This window comes from Ranitomeya imitator, chromosome 7, assembly GCF_032444005.1.
Source record: "Ranitomeya imitator isolate aRanImi1 chromosome 7, aRanImi1.pri, whole genome shotgun sequence".
NCBI lineage: Eukaryota > Metazoa > Chordata > Amphibia > Anura > Dendrobatidae > Ranitomeya > Ranitomeya imitator.
The window spans coordinates 184915114-184937009 of NC_091288.1; the positions used below are offsets into that span (position 1 = coordinate 184915114).

A 21896-nucleotide genomic window follows, 5' to 3' on the forward strand; every position below is an offset into this window, starting at 1 on the left:
TATGACCTCCCAGTCGGCACTTCTTTGCGAGAAAAGCCACCCCAGCCCTCCACAAGCATGTCAAAGACCGCATTGTCCATGCACTGAGGCAATCAGTCAGTGGAAAGGTGCACCTCACAACAGATGCATAGACCAGTAGGCATGGCCAGGGACGTTACGTGTCCATCACGGCGCACTAGGTTAATGTGGTGGATGCAGGGTCCACAGGGGACAGTTCTGCCTAGCCCACGGTCTAGGAAACAGTTGGCTGTAAGCGTTCGCCACCCCTCCTCCTTCTCCAGAAGCGAAAGCTCGTCCACAGAGCGCCGTCGCACGACCACTACATCCGCAGCTGCCAGTGTTGCACATAAGGTGTCCCATTATCGAACAGCTAATGGTAAGCGTCAGCAGGCTGTGTTACAAATGAAGTGTTTGGGCGACAGACACCGCGGAAGTACTGGCCGAGTACTTGCAGCAACAAACTCAGTCATGGCTGGGCAGTGCATATCTGGAGGCAGGCAAGGTAGTCAGCGATAACGGAAGGAATTTTATGGCTGCCATAGCCCTTTCAGAACTGAAACACAAACCTTGCCTGGCTCACACCTTGAACCTAGTGGTGCAGTGCTTCCTCAAAAGTTATCCGGAGTTACCAGCCCTGCTTCTGAAGGTGCGAAGACTGTGCTCGCACATCCGCCGGTCACCAGTACACTCCAGCCGTATGCTGAACCATCAGCGATCGCTGAATCTTCCCCAGCACCGCCTAATAATCGACGTTGCAAAAAGGTGGAACTCCACACTGCACATGGTTCAGAGGCTGTGCGAACAGAGGCGTGCTGTAATTAATTTGTGAGAGGATACACATACACGGGAAGGCACTTGGATGGCAGACATGGAGTTGTCTGGTGTGCAGTGGTCAAAGCTACAAGACCTCTGTCAAATCCTTCAGTGTTTTGAGGAATGCACACGGCTGGTAAGTGCAGACGACGCCATCATAAGCATGAGCATCACACTAATGCGTCTGCTGATGCAAAGTTTGACGCACATTAAGGAGCTGGCGTCTGCAGCCGAGGAGGAGGGAAGGCTTGATGACAGTCAGCCATTGTCTGCTCAGGGAACTCTCCGGGACGAGGTGGCGGACGAAGAGGAGGATGATGATGGGGATGAATATTTATGGGAGGAGGATGCTTCTCAGGGGGCAATAGAAACTGGTGGCGTTGCAAGGTCAGATACAGGGTTTTTGCGGGACACAAGTGATGTTGATTTGCAAGAAAGTGCTCCTCAACCCAGCACAAGCAGTGAATTGACACCTGGAACATTGGCCCACATGGCTGAGTATGCCTTGCGTATCCTAAGAAGGGACCCCAGCATTATCAAAATGATGACCGATGACGATTACTGGTTGGCCTGCCTCCTGGATCCACGATATAAAGGAAAATTACAAAATATCATGTCACATGAGAACATTGAGCAACTATTGGCTACCAAAGAAGCAACTCTTGTAGACCGTTTGGTTCAGGCATTCCCAGCACACAGCGGCGGTGATGGTTCTCACACGAGCCGTAGGGGGCAACATGGCAGAGGTGTTAGAGGTGCACAAATCCGAAGTGGCGTTGGACAGAGGGGTTTCATGACCAGGTTGTGGAGTGATTTCGCAATGACCGCTGACACGACAGGTACTGCTGCATCGATTCAAAGTGACAGGAGACAGCATTTGTCCAGTATGGTTACAAACTTATTTTCCTCCCTTATCAATGTTCTCCCTCACAGGTCATTCCCCTTTGATTACTGGGCATCTAAAATAGTCACTTGGCCTGAATTGGCAGAATATGCATTACAGGAGCTTGCTTGCCCTGCTGCTAGTGTGCTATCAGAAAGAGTCTTCAGTGCTGCTGGTTCAATACTGACCGAAAAAAGGACCAGTCTGGCTACCCAGAATATTGATGATCTAACCTTCATAAAAATGAACCAATCATGGATTTCAAATTATTTTGCCCCACCTTTCCCTGCTGACACGTAGCTTGCCTGAAAAAATGTCTTGCTTTTGGCCTCCTCTTACTGACTTCTCCATTTCCTCTATTTGCAGCTGCTGAATGTCTACCACAGGCCATTTTTATACCTCCCTAAATGGGCTGACTTCCCCCACAGGGACATGGTCACCACCTGGCGCAAGCACCCGTGCGAGTGCCGTTTGCCTGGACAGGTGGGTGTGCCCACTCTTGGGCGACGGCACTGGCACAGGGTCCCTCATTGCACAATGAAGTGTCTCTGACGGTGGTGGTGCACAACCAACGTCAGACACACCGTCGTAATATGAGGGGCCCCGTGTCAGTACCGCCGCCCACGAGAGAGTGTTCCCCCCCCCCCCAGCTCGAACAGTGCTCCACCACTTGCAATACTTACCTCTCCCTGCTCCACCACTGTGTAGTCTGTGCTGTTAAATCCTTCAATGGCACTGCCAATACAAATTTGTTGAAATGATAGATGATAGTTAAAATATACAGGGGCCTGGTCTCCATTTAGACCAGTTAATACTTTGCGCCTACTACCACTGTCTGCTACTCAGCAGAGGAGCCCACCCCCGTACCTAGCTATGCCACCTGTTTATTTATGAACAATTTATTGGCAGACATTTAGCCCACTTTCTTATTTGGGCCTGCTGTGTCAGCCGTCATTATAGTTGTCCTCCACTGAACAAAGCAATGCCGCCAGTTTAGTCCTGTGACCAGTTTTGAACTGCATTTAGCCCACTTTATTATTTGGGCCTATATCTGTTTTTCCTCCTCATCCTGCCCATTGGCCAGCCACTGCTAGATGAGTCTGCTGGTACATTGACCCAGACCACTACATTCCCCTTGCACTCTACAGTCAGAATCTGACCCTGCTGAAAGTCAGGTTCCCCTTCCCACATGCTATATCACCTTACACGGGGACAAAGAGGAAGGTGCAGATGAAAGTGCAGGTTCCTTTATCAGGTGGGGGGGGGAAACACTCGTTGGCGACATTACTGGCACAGGGCCCCCCATTGTACGCAAAAGTGTCTCTGCCAGTGGGAGGCGCCACCCGCCGTCAAACACACCACCGTACTATGAGGGGCCCTGTGCCAGTGCCAACTAATGGCCCCCCCCTGCTTGCTCAGGATCACAGCACTTGCAAAGTTGAAATACTTACCTCTCCCTGCTCCACCGCCATGACGTATTCTGCGTTTCCTGGGCCCACGAAAATCTTGAGCCAGCCCTACCCCCCCACAACTTTAGCCAAATGACCCCCAATTTTCAATGCCTAACTATTATTATGAAGTAAATTAAGATTGACAAGCTTAAGTAATAAGAAATGATGTTTTTGGCATTAAAATGGACATTGTAGGTGTTTTCCTGTCCTCCACTCACTGCCGACTTTGATTCCCCATTGACTTGCATTGGGTTTCATGTTTCAGTCGGCCCCCCGACTTTTCACAATAATCGGCCGATTTCACCCAACCCGACTTTTGACAAAGCCGGGTTTCGCGAAGCCCGACTTGATCCGATAAAAGTAAAAGTCGCTCAACTCTAATCATGACCACTAACAACTCACTACATAAGTGGTTGTAGCCATGGATACTTACACTACTGCAATGCCTGCACATGAGGTATGCCCTGCGACATAGCTAATCAGAAGAACTATACTGCAGTAGTTTTAATTGGAGGTATTAGCTAATATTATTCCTGCCCCAATATGGATCTCGGAGCCGGAATACCCCTATAATCAGGCTCTAGCCCCCCACATGGAGAATACATTACTAGCAGATGGCCGCAGTGTATGGGGCACAGAACAGACGGTGAAACAGAACAAATCCCCGCTAATATCCGCCCACAGCTGTGAGGAGAGGCCTCCAGATTAGATGGCGCTTATTACTGCAGCATTTCCTTCTTCACACTATGAGGAATACAGCGCCATCTAGTGGGAGCAGCGCGGTGTGGGGGGAGATCCGGCCAGGAGGCCCGGGCACCGGCCCCAGCACGTCCCCTGTACAGCCGGGCAGGATGGTGCTGCAGCCCCGGGGAGAGCTCCGGCCTCACGCCCGCCCGCTCAGCATTATCACATCATATGGGGACGAGAAACAGAAAATCCCCGTCACCCCCAGAAGGCGCCATCCATAAATCTCACCGTGGCGATCACCGCACAGCTACAGGCGCGACATTCCGCCCCAGCACCAGACACGGGCACTGGAACCTTCCGCCGTCTACCGCGCAGCACACATCCCAGAAGCCATTGCGCGAGTGACGAGATCTTCTCTACGTCCCAGATAAAACCTTCCAATCTAATCGCACACAATGTAATAATAACCCAGATCGCCAATAATAATCGTCGCCATCTCCGTTATTCGTACGTTAATCCGTTGCAGTAAAGCGATTTGCATTGGGAGGGACTATATAGTTTAGCGGAGGGATACTACTTGTAAGAACCCCAGCTATAGTTTGTCTTATGATGTCATCAGCCTGCGACGGCAGCGTCAGAATGACGTTCTGCAATCCCAATGGCTGTCACGTTGCCGAGTCTGGTTAGGGAGTGCTAATAAAGCTTGGTTGCAGAGTCATAAAGTTCATATAATCTATCTACCTATATAATTGTCTAAGGGTCACTTCCGTCTTTCTGTCCTTCTGTCTGTCACGGATATTCATTGGTCGCGGCCTCTGTCATGGAAATCCAAGTCGCTTAACTCTCTTATTAATCCTGTGTGACCAACATTTTACTATTGATGCTGCCCATGCAGCATCAATAGTAAAAAGATCTAATGTTAAAAATAATAAAAAAATCGTTATATACTCACACCCACCGTCCGTCCGCCCCCGCATCCAGAACCGGCCTTTACTGCTCCTCGCGACGCTCCGGTGACCGCTCCATGCATTGCGATCTCGCGAGATGATGATGTAGCGGTCTCGTGAGACCGCTACGTCATCATCTCGTAAGACCGCAATGCACTCTTGAGACCGGAGCGCGCGAGGAGCGTCGGTAACCGCTTCTCCTGGATCCAGGGGCCAACGGAGGGTGAGTATATCACTATTTTTTATTTTAATTCTTTTTTTTAACAGGGATATGGTGCCCACATTGCTATATACTACGTGGGCTGTGCAATATACTACATTGGCTGTGCGATATACTACGTGGGCTGTGCAATATACTTCGTGGGCTGTGCAATATACTACGCGGGCTGTGCAATATACTTCGTGGGCTGTGCAATATACTACGCGGGCTGTGCAATATACTACGCGGGCTGTGCAATACACTACATGGGCTGGGCAATATACTACGTGGCTGTGCTATATACTACGTGGCTGTGCGATATACTACGTGGGCTGTGCGATATACTAAAAAAAAACAAAGCCACAAGGATCCCTAAAATATAACTTTTAATAGAAAAAGCTAAAACCACTATAGTTCCAAAATTGAGGACATCAACAAAAAATAGAAAAAATATATAAATAAATAAATAACCACAGGAAAAAATGTAATAGGAACTAACTGACCTTATCAATTCCCCTATTACTCTCCACTACCTGTCTGCAGAGGTTGGCACCCTAAGTTTCTGCGGTTGACGCCCTCGCTCAACGAAGACTGGCCCTAATAGCCCTATAAACTCCCTGTAGTCCCTACTAAATATCACACGTACTTTAATACCCAAAAAAGAAAGCAATATAAAAAATTAGCAAAAAGTATGTGAAAAATATAATAAAAAAATCAAAAAACAGAACACAGCAAAAAAACAAAAACAGTTTTATAAGCAAATAACCCTAAATAGGGTAATCATGAAGAGCCAGCCATTCCATAGAAAAGGATTACCCTTGTAGGCCAAAATGAAGAGTATCAGACAAAGTGGGATTAACCCTATGGATGCACAGCCCACATTACTCACAGGACTAGCTATATATATATATACGGCCCACAGATTCCTCATGATTTCTGATCAAAAATCTGCCTAGGCAGATAATTTTTATTCAATAACAAGAACCAATATAAGAAAAAATAGGAAAAATATGAAAAAAAAATGAAAAAAATCAAGCAAGACAAAACTCAGCAAAAAAAAACATATTAGTTCCTTTAGCCATTACCCTAAATAGGGTAATAATGTATATATTGTACCAATTTTGGGCAAAAAAGAGAGAATTATTGATGTCCCATTTATGCAAAAAAATACTCAATCATGGAGGACCACTCAAAACTGACCCATAACACAATAGTGAGGTCAGTATTACTTAAATGCAAGAAGCCGTATTGTTGAATCAACTTGCAGCAAAAAAATTATCACAGAGTGGTAGCCCCAGAGTGTAGTACACATACATATCCCAGGAGATATACACACACTGCGTCATTTAGTAGCTACAATGGCAATATCCTCTCAAGATAAATCATTAAGAACCACAAAAAGCATTTTTACTCATCCGATTCACAGAAATCCCTCAGTAGTGCTACGGATATCCATTTAGCCATAGACGAAAGCCTCCATACAGGATGTCATCCCTTATAATACTTGACGCGTTTCCCCAAACCCGTGGGAATGCCGGGGGTTCATCAGGGGGTATTGACCGTCCAAATAATGAGAGGGTAGTGAGATGCCGCTCATCAATACACTATATATAGCCTGCCATCTTACCGGCTCCACTGCCTCGTGGGGTTAGTCTCCACCCACCGGCGTGCGCCCACAATGCTTCTCATTGGGTCGCAATGCATTCTGGCCCACATGGATGACGTATCAGCAAGATGTAATCAGACATCCAGGGACAGCGCATGCGTCACTTGGACCGCAAATGCGCTCCAGGGTAGCCAGGAGGCTGGGCAGCAAATCCCCGCCCCTCATCCTCCCACAAACCATAGCGCCGTAATATACAGCCAGGGACAGTGCACGCGTCACATGGACCGCAGATGCGCCCCAGCACAGCAGGAAGGCCGGACGGCAAACCCCGCCCCTTCACCTCCCGCAGGTTCCAATGTCCTATAGAGGAAAGTAACACTGGCGCGCAGCAAGACAGCAGACAGACGGACTACAAATCACTCATAGCCGTCATACAGAAGTGTAAGAAAGTATATCTCGCCCTAAAAATCAGGGCATAAACGTCCAGTGGACTGAATGTAGGGGTATTAAATACAAGATGGATAAATGTTTTTAAACCAGAAAGTAATGGGCTAAAACACTTGAACAACCACAGCAGTCAATATAATTCAGTGCAAACCCCAGTGTATAAGATGAGACGGCGATACAATGCAATTAACAAGCATAAAAACAAAAAAGGAACTAAAATATATCACAAATAGACCCATTTAGTCTCTCCAAGGGTAACAATAAACCCAGGCAGAAATATTATATAATTTCAACAATGTTAGATAAAGCTCACGAAGGACAGCTGTTCATTGAGGCCAGAAGGACTCACAGACCCCATCAAATAGATCCACCTTGTCTCTTGTTGAACAATTCTCCTGTCCCAGCCCCCCGATCTAACTGAAGGAGGAATTACCTCAATAACCACAAATGCCAAAGAGCCAGGATCCCCCCCATGTACTGCATTAACATGTCGAGCCAAAGGGGTGTTGGAACTATAGTGGTTTTAGCTTTTTCTATTAAAAGTTATATTTTAGGGATCCTTGTGGTTTTGTTTTTTTTTTGGTATGTAGGATTCCGTTTTGTATTTGCGTCATGGTTTGTTGTCTGTGCGATATACTGTGGGCTGTGCAGTATACTACGCGGGCTGTGCGATATACTGCGTGGGCTGTGCAATATACTACGTGACTGGGCAATAGTCTACATGGCTACATGGCAATATACTATGTGGCTGGGCAATATACTATGTGGCTGGGCAATATACTACGTACTACGTGGCTGGGCAATATACTACATGGCTGGGCAATATACTACGTGGCTGGGCAATATACTACGTGGCTGGGCAATATACTACGTGGCTGGGCATTATACTACGTGACTGGGCAATATACTACATGGCTGGGCAATATACTACGTGGCTGGGCAATATACTACGTGACTGGGCAGTATACTACATGGCTGGGCAATATACTACGTACTACGTGGCTGGGCAATATACTACGTGGCTGGGCAATATACTACATGGCTGGGCAATATACTACGTGGACATGCATATTCTAGAATACCCGATGCGTTAGAATCGGGCCACCATCTAGTATAAATATAATTGTCTAAGGTCCACTTCCGTCTGTCACAGAAATCCCGCGTCGCTGATTGGTCGCGGCCGGCTGGGGGCGAATTGGCCCCTCCCTACTCCCCTCCAGTCAGTGCCCCCTCCATACTCCCCTCCAGTCAGTGCCCACATAGCATTTTAGCAGTCCGTTAACGCTGCCATTAACCCTGTAAGTGTGACCAACTTTTAACTATTAATGCCATACCTCCCAACATTTGAGGAAGGGAAAGAGGGACAAAGTTAGTGGCGCGCTGCGGCAAATTTTGGCTACGCCTCTGACTACATCCATTTCACAATTAGTCACGCCCCAACCACACCCATTTAGCACTGCTGATCACAATGTTTCATAAACAATAATTATAAAAAAAAAAAATATGGCCACACAGTGCTCCATACTGTATAATAGCCCCACATGATGCTCCATACTGTATAATGACCACACATGATGCTCCATACTGTATAATGGCCACACATGATGCTCCATACTGTATAATGGCCACATATAGTGCTTCATACTGTATAATGGCCCCAAATGATGCTGCGTACAGTGTACTGGCCCCACGGCATGCTCCATACAGTATAATGGGCCCACATGATGCTGCATACTGTATAATGGCCACACATGATGCTCCATACTGTATAATGGCTCCACATGATGTTCCATACTGTATAATGGCCACACATGATGCTCCTTACTGTATAATGGCCACACATGATGCTCCATACTGTATAATGGCCACACATGATGCTGCGTACTGTATAATGGCCACACATGATGCTCCATACTGTATAATGGCCACATAATGCTCCATACTGTATAATGGCCCCACATGATGCTGCGTACAGTATACTAGCCCCACATGATGGTCCATACAGTATAATGGGCTCACATGATGCTTTGTACAGTGTAATGGCCCACACGATGCTGGGTACAGTATAATGGCCCCACATGATGCTGGGTACAGTATAATGGCCACACATGGTTACCCCTCCCCCATCATTACCTTCTCCATCACTACACACACACACTTTTCACCGCGCTCCCTAGCAACAGCCGGCAGCTTCCACTCCCACCGCGCTGAATGATGTCATCCAGCTGCGCCGCTGACTGCTTACGTGACTGCAGCTGTGATACACCACTGATAAAGACCTCTCCGTGTCTCCTGTGCCAGTCAGTGTCAGAGAGGAGCAATATCTGCTCCAATCCGACACAGCTAGCATCCGCTCCGTACACCTCATACACACACGAATCCGATCCGTACACCTCGTACACACGTGGCTCCGTTCCGTACACCTTGTACACACATGGCTCCACTCTGTACACCTCGTACACACACACGGCTCCGCTTTGTACACACGTGGCTCTGCTCCGTACACCTCGTACACACATGACTCCGCTCCATACACCTTTCACACGCTGCTACGATCCGTAGACCTCGTACACACGTGGCTGCACTCCGTACACATGGCCACGTACACCTCTTACACACACGACTCCGCTCCATACACCTTTCACACACTGCTCTGGTCCATACACCTCGTACACACTCTCTGCTACATCCACTCTGTAAACGCCATCTGACCTCACACATACGCCTACCCTCGTCCAGCGCCGTGACAACCAGCAGAGTCCTGTACATGGAGGCCCTCCCGATCATGTGACCCCTGACTCCTCCCATCCTGTGACCTCATCACAGGTCCTGTGCGCACAGAGCAGCCAATATGTGGTGTGCTGCTCTGCGGGGGCAGGGTCTCCGGGAGCTGACCGGGTGATATAACACACCTCCCAACCAGTGCGGGACAACTAATGTCCTGCCCGTGATCGCAGGGCTGACTGTCAAAATCGGGACAGTCCCACTGGATGCGGGACGGTTGGGAGGTATGATTAATGCTGCCTATGCAGCATCAGTAATAAAAACATATAATGTTAAAAATAATAATAAAAATCATATTCTCACCTTACGGCTTCCGCAGCAGCCTTTCCCGCTCCTCGCGACGCTCCGGTCCCAAGAAGGCATTGCGGCAATGACCCCAGATGACGTAGCGGTCTCGTGAGACCGCTACATCATCATGGGTTATTGCCGCAAGGCGTTACTAGGAACGGAGCATCGCAAAAGGCCTGGGATGGATCCGGGGCCGCCGGAAGGTGAGTACATAACTATTTTTTATTTTAATTCTTTTTTAACATGGTTATGGTGCCCACATTGTTATATACTACGTGGGCTGTGTTATATACTACGTGGGCTGTGTTACATACTGCATGGGCTGTTATATACTGCGTGGGCTGTGTTATTGTTTCCGAACAAATTCTAATCTTAAGCCAGATATGATGTTAATTGCCCAGGATTTAGCTGTGATCTCTCTGCATTGATGGCAGAAATGGAGTAGTCTGCCTAGCACCGGTAGGGTGGAGTTATCTAGACTTATCTCCAGACTTGAAGGGGCATCTGTTAAACAGGGTACCCTTCTGCTTGAACTCTCTATTATTCCAGTGGTCCTTATAATCTCTTTTCCTGCCAAACGACGGCTTCCTGAATGCCCTCCTGTAGGAGGGAACGTATGGATTAGCAAACCCTTTTTTCTTTCTCCTGCTTTGGTCAGGATGTCATCCAATACTGCCCCAAACTGGTACTCACCCTGACAGAGTTTAGCGCAGAGCTTGGATCTGGTTTGAGCGTCACCTTTCCATCCCTTCAACCACAAAGCCCGGCGGGCTGCATTGGTTAGACCCGCCGTGCTGGCCACTAGGCGGAGTCAATTGAAGCGTCGGATAAGGCTGCCGCACCTCTAATTAAGGGACTGGAAGAATATAATGTCTCTGGACATACCGCTCTTAATATTCTGCTCTAGCTGGTCTAACCATACCAGCATAGACCTCCCAGTACACGTGGCCGATATTGCTGGTTTGAATGCTCCTATGCAAGACTCCCAGGATCTTTTAAGGGCATCTGACTTACGATCCATGGGATCAGTTAATATTCCAGCATCCTCCACCGGCAGGGAGGACTGACGGGAGGTAGAGACAACTGCCGCATCTACCTGGGGGGCTTTAGCCCAAGAGGCCACATCTTCATCATCAAATGGATATCGCCGCTTAGAATTTGCGGGCATGAAGCCTCTTTGCCCTTGTATTTTCCATTCCTTTTTTACCAGCTCTTTTATCGCTGGGATAACGGGAAATGCTTGGCCTTTCTGCTGGGAGAGACCTGCAAACATAATCTCCTGAGGAGTTTGGGGTTCCTTAACCTCTGACAACCCCATAGCGTCTCGTACCGACTTGACCAAATTGTTAATACTGTTAATCGGAAAGCATGTGTGCTCCTCCTCCTCAGAGGATAAGGACTCTCGGGACTTATCTGAATTTAGCTCCCCGGTGTCCGAAGGGGACTCAGCCCTGGGAGAAGTGAACTTTCTGCTGGATCATCTCCGCACGATACTAGAACCCCCCAGGGACTGTAGTTCTTCTCTGATCATTAACTGGATGTCCTCCGTTCTTACTGAACCCTGCTCTTGTATGGTATTCCCAATACAAATTTGACATAACCTCTTAGGATAAGTGTCTGGAAGGGACTGGGAGCATAGTGCGCATTCCTTATGTTTGGATTTTTCATTCCTTTTAGCCTAAGGATACACAGAAAGGGGGTCATGAGTGTGATAGGTGTGATCAATAACACTCACAGAATGAAGCTTGTCAGCAAGATAGCGGCCTCGAAGACGAAGGCACAGGACTTCTTGTCCTTTCCAGCTTTGTACGTTGAACTACTCTGCTTAGTGTCCACTACCACTCTTTCTGCTACTGATGCGTGTAGGCACCATTAGCTCCTCCAGTGGGAGTGAAACAGGGTCACTTGGGGGTGACATTGCTGCGCACCAGCACACTGACAGGCCGGCGTTTTTATGTAGCTTCCCCTAAGTGACTCTCATTTTTTTTTTTTCCTTACCCGGAAGTGCTCCAACACTTCCGGGTCCTGTGCCTCCATGCATGCGCCCGACGTGCATCTCCCTAATACCCCCAGAAGTATTGCGAACTACTTCTGGGGAACTTTGCTGACTGCGCACGCGCACACCAGCCTGCTTTCGGCCACGTCCCGATCACAAACGGGCTCTGCCTAAACACGCTTGCGGCAGCACCCTGATCAGCTGGAACAAGAGACGTGACCAGATGACACGCAGCTCCCACAGACCTGCTCAGGTAGGGCAGCCATTGCGCTGCGTCTCCCGGTGGCTTTTCCGGTCAAGGGGAGGACTGTGCCCCTTTGGAAATATCCTCCGGCAGCACCATAACCTCCTTGCGTGAGCCGGGACGTCCATACCCGGGTTCTGGCCTCACGTATATCAGATGAGGGAGGAACTAAAACAGAATCTCCCCCGACGCTGCCTCTGGCACCGAAACCCCTGCTGCTCTTAACAAAACTTCACAGGGGGCAATCCAGCCCAGGCATCCTCTTTTCTCCACAGGTTCCCTTCTAGGAACAGGAAACCAACTGAGGAGCGAGGGGGGCTGCCCCTTTCTATCTCTCTGTAGGTTTCCTGTTCCAAGGGACGGATCCCCTCAGTCAGTGGGTTATGTCGTGGCGAAAGAAAAAAAAAAAAGAGACTGACACCCTGCGTCTCTGGCTGTCTTATGTTTACCCGGCTGCAATCTGGACGATCAAGCGTGCAGTACACGGCGTGAGTAAAGTGTCTTGGTACCGGCGTGCGGTTGCCCACGGAAACTGGACAAAGGGAAGTCTGGCCTGATTAGAGACTGCATACTAAAGTCGTATACTATGTATTTCTAATGGACTGTGTGAAGAAGCCGTGCACTGTGTATTTCCAATGGTCTGGGTGAAGAAGCCGTGTGTTGTGTATTTCTAATGGACTGTGTGAAGTAACACATTAAAGGAATGTTTTGTCTGAACTTGCTTGGGTCACTGCCGTTTCACTGCGTACGGTGCTATCGCTGCATCACAACATTCAAAGCTGGAATATTGCATATTTTTATTTATTACCAAAATAAAGCACAACATATAAGGAAAAAAATATTTTCAGAATTTCTGGGATATCAGACATTCCATCGGTATTACTGCAAAAAGTGACATGTCAAATTTCAAAAACTAGGCTTGGTCACTAATGGATTACAATGCCTTCTTCCCCAATGTGAGTTACCTCATGTCTAACAAGTTGAGACTTTAAATAAAAAAATATCCCACATTCAGGACATAAAATTACTTCTCTCATGTGTAAATTCCCTCATGTGTAACAAGATTTGATTTATCTGAAAAACATTTCCCACATTCTGAACATGAAAATGGCTTCTCTCCTGTGTGAATTCTCACATGTCTAACAAGAGTTGATTTATCTGAAAAACATTTCCCACATTCCGAACATAAAAATGGCTTCTCTCCTGTGTGAACTCTCTCATGTGTAACAAGTTTTGATTTCTCTGAAAAACATTTCCCACATTCCAAACATGAAAATGGCTTCTCTCCTGTGTGAACTCTCTCATGTGAAACAAGAGCAGTTTTATTTTTAAAACATTTTCCACATTCTGAACATGAAAATGGCTTCTCTCCTGTGTGAACTCTCTCGTGTGTAACAAGTTGTGATTTCTTTGCAAAACATTTCCCACATTCCGAACATGAAAATGGCTTCTCTCCTGTGTGAACTCTCTCATGTGAAACAAGAGTCGTTTTCCTTGTAAAACATTTTCCACATTCTGAACATGAAAATGGCTTCTCTCCTGTGTGAACTCTCTCGTGTGTAACAAGTTGTGATTTCTTTGCAAAACATTTCCCACATTCCGAACATGAAAATGGCTTCTCTCCTGTGTGAATTCTCACATGTCTAACAAGAGTTAATTTATCTGAAAAACATTTCCCACATTCTGAACATGAAAATAGCTTCTTCCTCGTGGGAGCTTTTTTTATTTTCCACACTTCTTCTGTGACTTTTATTTTGTATAACAGTCTGTGATGAATAAGGACATCGCACTTTAAAAGGATCCATGTCTGAGATGTTAGCATGTTCTTCATATGGGTCTTGTGCAATACTTTTTTGGATATTGGAGCTGCTGGTACGACCACCTGTCAAGAATATAACTGATATGATTTTTGAGTCAAATAACCTTAATACTTATATTTATCTAAATATAAAAAGAAAAAAATTCATTGAAATTGAAAATTGTGTAGCAAAGAGCTAAAATTAACTGACTAATGGTGTAATTTACATGATGTGATGATTTCACAAATCAAATCAATTGTGCTAATGTTCATTCCCAATCGTTGGCCAGAGGAAACATCAAATAATAAATATTTGTCATTAGTCACATATTTTATATGAAAATAAAAACGATTGTTGTTGACAGCACATTATCCCCTTTGTGTAAATTGAGGATGTTCTGCAAAAATAAAAAAGCCAAGAGATAATTGGTTTTCATATTGCATCCTCTAATGAGTGTTGTAGTAATTATATCTATTCTTCACTGAACACTTCACATTGACCACTGGCACCCCATCCTCCATGTGAAGAGTGCAGGACTTGCTCATATTGTGTCCCTTGTGCTTAGAGAAATACTCAGGTGTCAGTACTTCTAGGTAGTGTCTGACTCACACAATCGCTGACCACTACATGCAGAACAGAGGAGCCCTATGGTCGTGTGTTAGGAAGTCATGGCCATGGAGAAATATAAAGATGGATAAGCCCAGGCAATTCTCTACTTTTTCTTATAATCTACTCCTGGCTGTGACTATGAGACAATTACCTTAAAACAGTTTTTTTTCCAGGTCGTCCACATGACAGCACCACAGGAGGTTGCTCTTCATATCCTTGATAGGGACAGGAACACAGAAGAGGTTAAATAGCCCCTCCCCACCTCCACCCCTCAGTGTTTTTCCTGTCCCTATCAGGGACGGACGCAGGAGAGAGATCTCCAAGAAGATCAAGATTTTACCTGATGGGAAATCAGGTTTCGGTCGAGCAGGAGCTCCCGTGTGCGGTCCCATCCTCCTGGAGGGGGCTCTGGCCGCGAGGATTCGGAGGTCGCAGGATACCGACGGAGGTCCCTCCGCGACCGGGTAGAGCTGTGTGCTCCCCATAAAACTGCCTCATCCCCTTTACAAGGGGCTCTGAGACAGCAGCTGCGGTGCTGAGCGCTCCCCTCAGGCTCCACGTGCGGCCGGTGCTGGCGTTGTACCCGGGACTTCCGGTCCGGCGCTCCGGTCGAGTGACTACTTCCAGGGGGCGTGGCCGGATTCCCGGGGTCGGCAGCGCAAAGGCATTTCCGGGGCGCCGGGAAGCTGCGGGAAGGCCGGGGGGGGGGGGGGGGGAGAGCAAAGACCGGAACAGCATCCGGACTATGCGCCAGGAAAGGTCCCAGGCTGGTCGGCGTGCGTTCCAGATGACGCATGCGCAGTACAGCTGGGGACCTGAAATCACCGTGGAGGCCAGCAGCTGAGCTCGGAAGGAGGACGAATCAGATGTCTTGAAGCTGGGTAAGATTGACTACTTAATGACGGACATCTGACAGCACATTTGACTCAGGAAGATGGAAGGTGCTACTCGCCCAGACGTCCAATCCTTAGAGCTAGCCACGGACCATGATAAGGACATTCCCGAGAGGTCAGCTACTAAAAAAAGGACTATTAGATGCCCATTGTGCACCACCAAACTCCCAGAAGGATATAAGAAGAAATTATGCGAAAAATGCATCGCTAAACTTCTTAAAGACGAACAGGCTTCGCTGTTGGATAATATCAAATCCATGATTAGAGACGAAGTCCAAGCTACAGTGTCTACAATGGTGCCACCCCAGTCTCCGCGGCCTAAAAGGCCTAGATGGGATATAGATGCGAGTTCCGAGGAAGGAGAGGTCTCAGGTTATTCCGATCCGGGCTCGGATGAAGAGGACAATACATTTACTGTGCTTCCAGAAGAACGGAAGAAATACTTGTTCTCATCCGAAAATACGGATATACTACTAAAAGCAGTAAGAAGCACGATGAAAATAGAAGACTCGTCTGAGCCTCTATCGGTTCAAGACGAGATGTTTGGGGGCCTGAGAACTCGCAGGAATAGAGTTTTTCCGGTCAACAATCACATAACTGCGATGATAATGGAAGAGTGGGAAGACGTAGGGAAAAAATTAGTAGTCCCGAGAGACCTCAAATACCGTCTTCCCTTTGACCCAGAAGAAACTAAAGTCTGGGAGTCGGTTCCAAAGATCGACATTCCTGTGGCCAAAGTCACAAGGAAAACGGCTATTCCCTTTGAGGACTCGTCAGGGTTAAAAGACCCAATTTATAAGAGGTCAGAAGATCTTCTTAAGAAAGCCTGGGAATCGTCAGCCGCCATTATGAAGAAGAATATAGCGGCTACCTTTGTAGCAAGGTCCATGAGTCTTTGGGTGGACGAGCTGGAGAGTCATATTAAAAATAGAACTCCAAGGGAAGAAATCCTTAAATCCTTTTCAGTTTTAAAGATGGCGACTGATTTCATGGCAGATGCTTCAGCGGAATCCGTACGCTTTGCTGCCCGGAATAATGCACTGTCAAACGCAGCAAGAAGGGCCTTATGGCTGAGATCGTGGACGGGAGATACCCAATCCAAGAACAAGCTGTGTTCGATTCCATTCTCAGGTTCTCACGTCTTTGGTCCAGTCCTTGACGAGCTACTTGAAAAAGCATCTGATAAGAAGAAAGGCTTCCCTGAGGAGAAGCCAAAGAAACCGCAATTCTTCCGAAAAACTCGCTCCCACCCAAGACAGGACTATAGAGGCAAGGGGAAGTCCGGTAGGTGGAGCTACCCTAAAGGAGGCAGAGGAAGAGGTTCCTTTCGAGACCAATCAACAGGACCCAGCAAACAATGACGCCAACAATATAGGAGGGAGACTACAATACTTCCAAGAAGGATGGCAGAACATAACTCCGAATCAGTGGATTCTACAGACAGTGGCACAGGGTTACAGGATAGAGTTTACTCATCTACCCCCCAAGAGATTCTGCGTAACAGAGTCATCAGCAGTACATCAAAGGCTGATAACAGACATACAGGAACTCTTAGAATTAAATGTCATAATACCGGTACCCCATCATCAACATTTTCAGGGGCATTACTCCAGTCTGTTCTCCATAAGAAAACCAAACGGAGATTACCGAACAATAATAAACTTAAAACCATTAAACAAATGGGTGGCGTACAAACGCTTCAAGATGGAATCTCTCAAATCAATTACACCGTTAATAAAAAAGAACTCTGTAATGTGCACGCTAGATCTCAAACATGCTTACTATCATGTTCCCATCCATCCCTCAGATCAAAAATTCCTCAGGTTCGCAATAAGAAACCACAAGAAAACACTTCATTTCCAGTTTCAGTGCCTACCATTTGGTCTCTCCTCTGCCCCAAGGATATTTACTAAGCTCATGGCGGAGGTCATGGCCTACTTAAGAGAGAAGGAAGTTCTCATTGCACCATATCTGGACGATCTGTTGCTGATCGCAGATTCATCCCAACAGATGGAAGAATCCTTAGAAATTACCACGTCACTCCTGAAACGTCTGGGGTGGGTAATAAATGCAAAAAAATCGAGTCTCGAACCAGAGACGCAGAAGATATTTCTAGGGGTACTACTAAATTCCGAACTAGAATACTCCTTCCTACCAGACCAAAAACAACGGTCAATAAAAAAAGAACTTCAATCAATAAAAAAACGGAAATACATCTCCATCAGGAAAGCAATGAGGATTCTAGGTCTGATGACCTCATGCATTCCCAGTGTACAGTGGAGCCAGTTTCACTCCAGAACGCTTCAAAGGGAAGTTCTTTCGGTATGGAACGGAAGAAAAGATTCACTAAACAGGATGTGGTTACCCAGCAGGGTAAAGCAGTCCCTCTCATGGTGGATCAACATAAAAAACCTCAAAAGAGGAAAACCATGGAAAATATCTCCATGCATAAATATAACCACCGATGCAAGCTCAAGGGGCTGGGGAGCCCACATAGAAGGTCGATACCTTCAGGGGACATGGCCACCATCGATGCGCGACAGTTCCTCCAACTACAGGGAACTCAGAGCGGTCTGGGAAGCACTAAAAAGGTGCCAACACGAGATTCAGGGACACCACATCCGAGTCTTCTCAGACAACTCGACCACGGTAGCTTTTCTCCTACATCAAGGAGGACCAAGGCACCGTCCACTTCAGGCACTAGCAGAAGAAATATTCTCCTGGGCGGAAAATACCGTAAAGTCCATCACGGCAGTACACCTAAAAGGTTCACAGAACCAAATAGCGGACTTTCTCAGCAGAGAGAAGGTACAGCCATCAGAATGGTCTCTAAACGAAGAAATCTTCATTCAGTTAATCCAACAGTGGGGCACCCCACAAATAGATTTATTCGCCTCAAGGAGCAATACAAAAACGAAAATTCTTTTCGCTAAATCCAAGAGACAATCCAACTGGCATAGATGCATTGGCTCAACAATGGGACATGGAACTCGCATACGCGTTCCCGCCACTAGCCCTAATTCCCAGAGTTCAGAGGAAAATCCAGGAAAGTCTAGCGGTAGTGATCCTAATAGTGCCATATTGGCCCAAGAGGAGCTGGTTTCCTCTGCTGAAGTGGATGGCGGTGGAAGACCCAGTGTTACTACCACTGAGACGGGATCTTCTAATACAGGGACCATTGGTCCATCAAAATCTAAAGATGCTACAACTCTCAGCATGGATCTTGAAAGGGAGATCTTGAGATCAAAGGGACTGTCTGAGTCAGTTATCTCAACTATGAAAAAAAGTAGAAAGCCGGTGACCTCTGCTATATACCAGAAGATTTGGAAGAAATTTTGTGCACAGACCAATACTCCAATATCCGTTCTCCAACAACCAGATATTCCTCAAATACTAAATTTTCTCCAAACAGGTTTTGATATGGGCTTGAGATCTAGTACGCTAAAGGTATAAATCTCAGCTTTAACTGCCTTTTATGACTATCCACTAGCGAATCATCCCTGGATAATGAGATACATCAAAGCTACACAACGTCTTAGACCAACAATACGAAGCTCAGTACCCTCATGGAACCTCACTTTGGTACTAAATGAGCTACGGAAAGCTCCATACGAGCCACTTGATCAGGCAGACCTAAAATTCTGTGACATTCAAGACTGTTTTCCTCGTCGCAATAACGACAGCAAGGCGAATAGGCGAAATTCAAGCCCTGTCCATAACAGATCCATACTTAAAGATACAGGAAGATTGCATCGTTTTAAAGTTGGATCCTTCATTTCTTCCAAAAGTTGTGACGGACTTTCACAGAAACCAGGAAATAGTTTTGCCTACGTTCTGCCACAACTACAATAACGAAAAAGAACGTTCTCTTCATTCCCTGGATGTTAAGAGAACAGTATTGCAGTATCTAAAACTTACAGACAGCTGGAGAATTGACTCAAATCTCTTTATCCAGATGTCTGGGAAGAATAGAGGCAAAAAAGCCTCAAAAGCGACTCTGGCTAGATGGATCAAATCTACCATTTGCGCTGCGTATATTTCAGCCGGTGAATCTCCTCCAGATCACCTAAAAGCCCACTCACTGAGAGCAGTATCTGCTTCATGGGCAGAGAGTGCGGGTGCATCCATGGACCAAATTTGCCGGGCGGCAACTTGGTCTAGCTCAAATACCTTTTGCAAGCACTACAAGCTGGACGTTCTCTCAAAGCAGCAGACTAGCTTTGGGAGAAAAGTCCTCCAAGCTGTAATCCCGCCCTAATAGGAGTTATTTGGTATTTCTCCTGTGGTGCTGTCATGTGGACGACCTGGAAACTGGGAGTTAGTCATACCGGTAACGGTATTTCCAGGAGTCCATCATGACAGCACCCATTATTTGCCCCCCCTTGAACTCTTGTCTAATATGTGATATGAACATGTAGAGAGGAAGTTCAATAAAATTGTGTTGTATCCATCCTGATGTGGTACTTTGTAAAATCACTGAGGGGTGGAGGTGGGGAGGGGCTATTTAACCTCTTCTGTGTTCCTGTCCCTATCAAGGATATGAAGAGCAACCTCCTGTGGTGCTGTCATGATGGACTCCTGGAAATACCGTTACCGGTATGACTAACTCCTAGTTTTCTAATCTCCAGCTGGTTCCGTATATCAAATAGGTTACTTAGGTTATATATTAAACCTGGAACCAGAACCATGATGGATATGATGTAAAACACTTATCTATATACTTTGCCAATGAGGTCTATCATGTGCCTTTGATGATCTATCATCGCAGTCTATTCTTAAATCCATATTATAGATACACAACCGGTCTTATTACATGTTGCACTATCACAATGTCAACTCTATGTAATCTGTATTTTAGCCGAATGGGGAAATCTATGGCCAAAAAAAAAACACGCAAATTATCTCTTCAGAGAGGAAGAGAATTAGAACTCTAGTGCCACTATAGGAAGTAGCAATCCTAAAAGTCAATGTCGACCCTTTAACGAGCCTTGTCACAAAACTTAGGATAATAGCCAAACCAGAATCTCAATTTGCAGATACTGTGTTTCAGAGTACTGAAGTCATGTGACAAGGCTCGTTAAAGGGTCGACATTGACTTTTAGGATTGCTACTTCCAAAAGGTGGCATTAGAGTTCTAGTCCTCTTCCTATCTGAAGAGACAATTTGCATATTTCCAGGAGGAGCATTGTGGCTTTAAGTCTCCTCATCTCGGCATGCTTAGCATGTCAATGTCCGCAAGGAGAAACAATACTTCTTGGATATAAAAAAAAACACATAACATAAAACTTCAATTGTCCGGTCCGGGGAATGAGTAGAATGTGACTCTTTTCTCTGCTTTATTTAGTAATGACTCCTCACTGGGGAAGTTACCTGTAGGAACGTCCTCTTTGTACCACTCATCATCCCGCACATCACTTTCTACTTTCTCCATTATGGCTTCAGCTTTGATATTCTTCAGATATTTGCCTGGATGTCAAAGCTGTGAAAGTGATAATGTAAAAGTCACAGACAGAAGGAAAACTCACATGGAATGTTCTAGATGGAGGCTTTTACTACAAGCTCATGGGGCACCTGAGTCGCCAAAAGATGCCGACATCTCCGCCTCCTATATCACTGGGGTTGCCCTCAGTCAGTACGGCAGCGTGTAGTGATAGAAGCAGGCATCACTGTAAGTAACTGCATTATGGCAAGGTCATTTCCTTCATTAAAGGCACTAGCAGTTTTATTTTTGCATTATTTAAGCAATGTTTTGTCTGGAGATGTTGTATTTTTGGGATACATGCTATTTTTTGTGAGGTTGGAAACATTCTTTCTTTTTAGGGTATTCATTTCTGATATAAATGTCATGTTAGAGAAGTTGTCTACCAATTTTTTTATATTTACATGAAGCCAAGTATGGTTTGAACCACATATGTGAATGTCTGGCCTGCGGGCCAAATCTGTCTGGCAAGGTGATTATATCTGGCCCACGATGTTCGCACCACCCTCTCCCCCTTCCCGGCATCACTCCAACTGTTCAGCATCCTGGACCGATACAGTTGAAGGTAAAAATGAATGAGGGATCTCAGCCATAATTCTCCTTCTGCATCTGATGTCTCAGCGCAGCAACTGCAATAACTTTACTATTCTGCTCCAGCTGTACTGATCAGTGACGAGCTTCAGAGTACTCACTGTCGAGTCTTGAGCACTGGGGATAGCTGAGTATTTTTATTTTTAAAGTGGGGACCATTATGTAATATGGAGTATTTCT

General features: G+C 46.3%; 1 protein-coding gene and 1 pseudogene across 1 annotated transcript in view; both read right to left on the reverse strand.

Annotated features, from left to right (window-relative positions):
- The window catches only part of LOC138645813 (oocyte zinc finger protein XlCOF7.1-like), a 160105-nt gene extending 155673 nt beyond the window's left edge, over positions 1–4432 (reverse strand). The window contains exon 1 of the mRNA XM_069735331.1: positions 4123–4432. The gene's annotated coding sequence lies outside the window, so the exon portion shown is untranslated. The remainder of the gene's footprint in view (positions 1–4122) is intronic.
- Positions 1–21117, reverse strand: part of LOC138645821 (zinc finger protein 585A-like) — a 48284-nt pseudogene extending 27167 nt beyond the window's left edge.
- Positions 21118–21896: the final 779 nt, after the last annotated feature.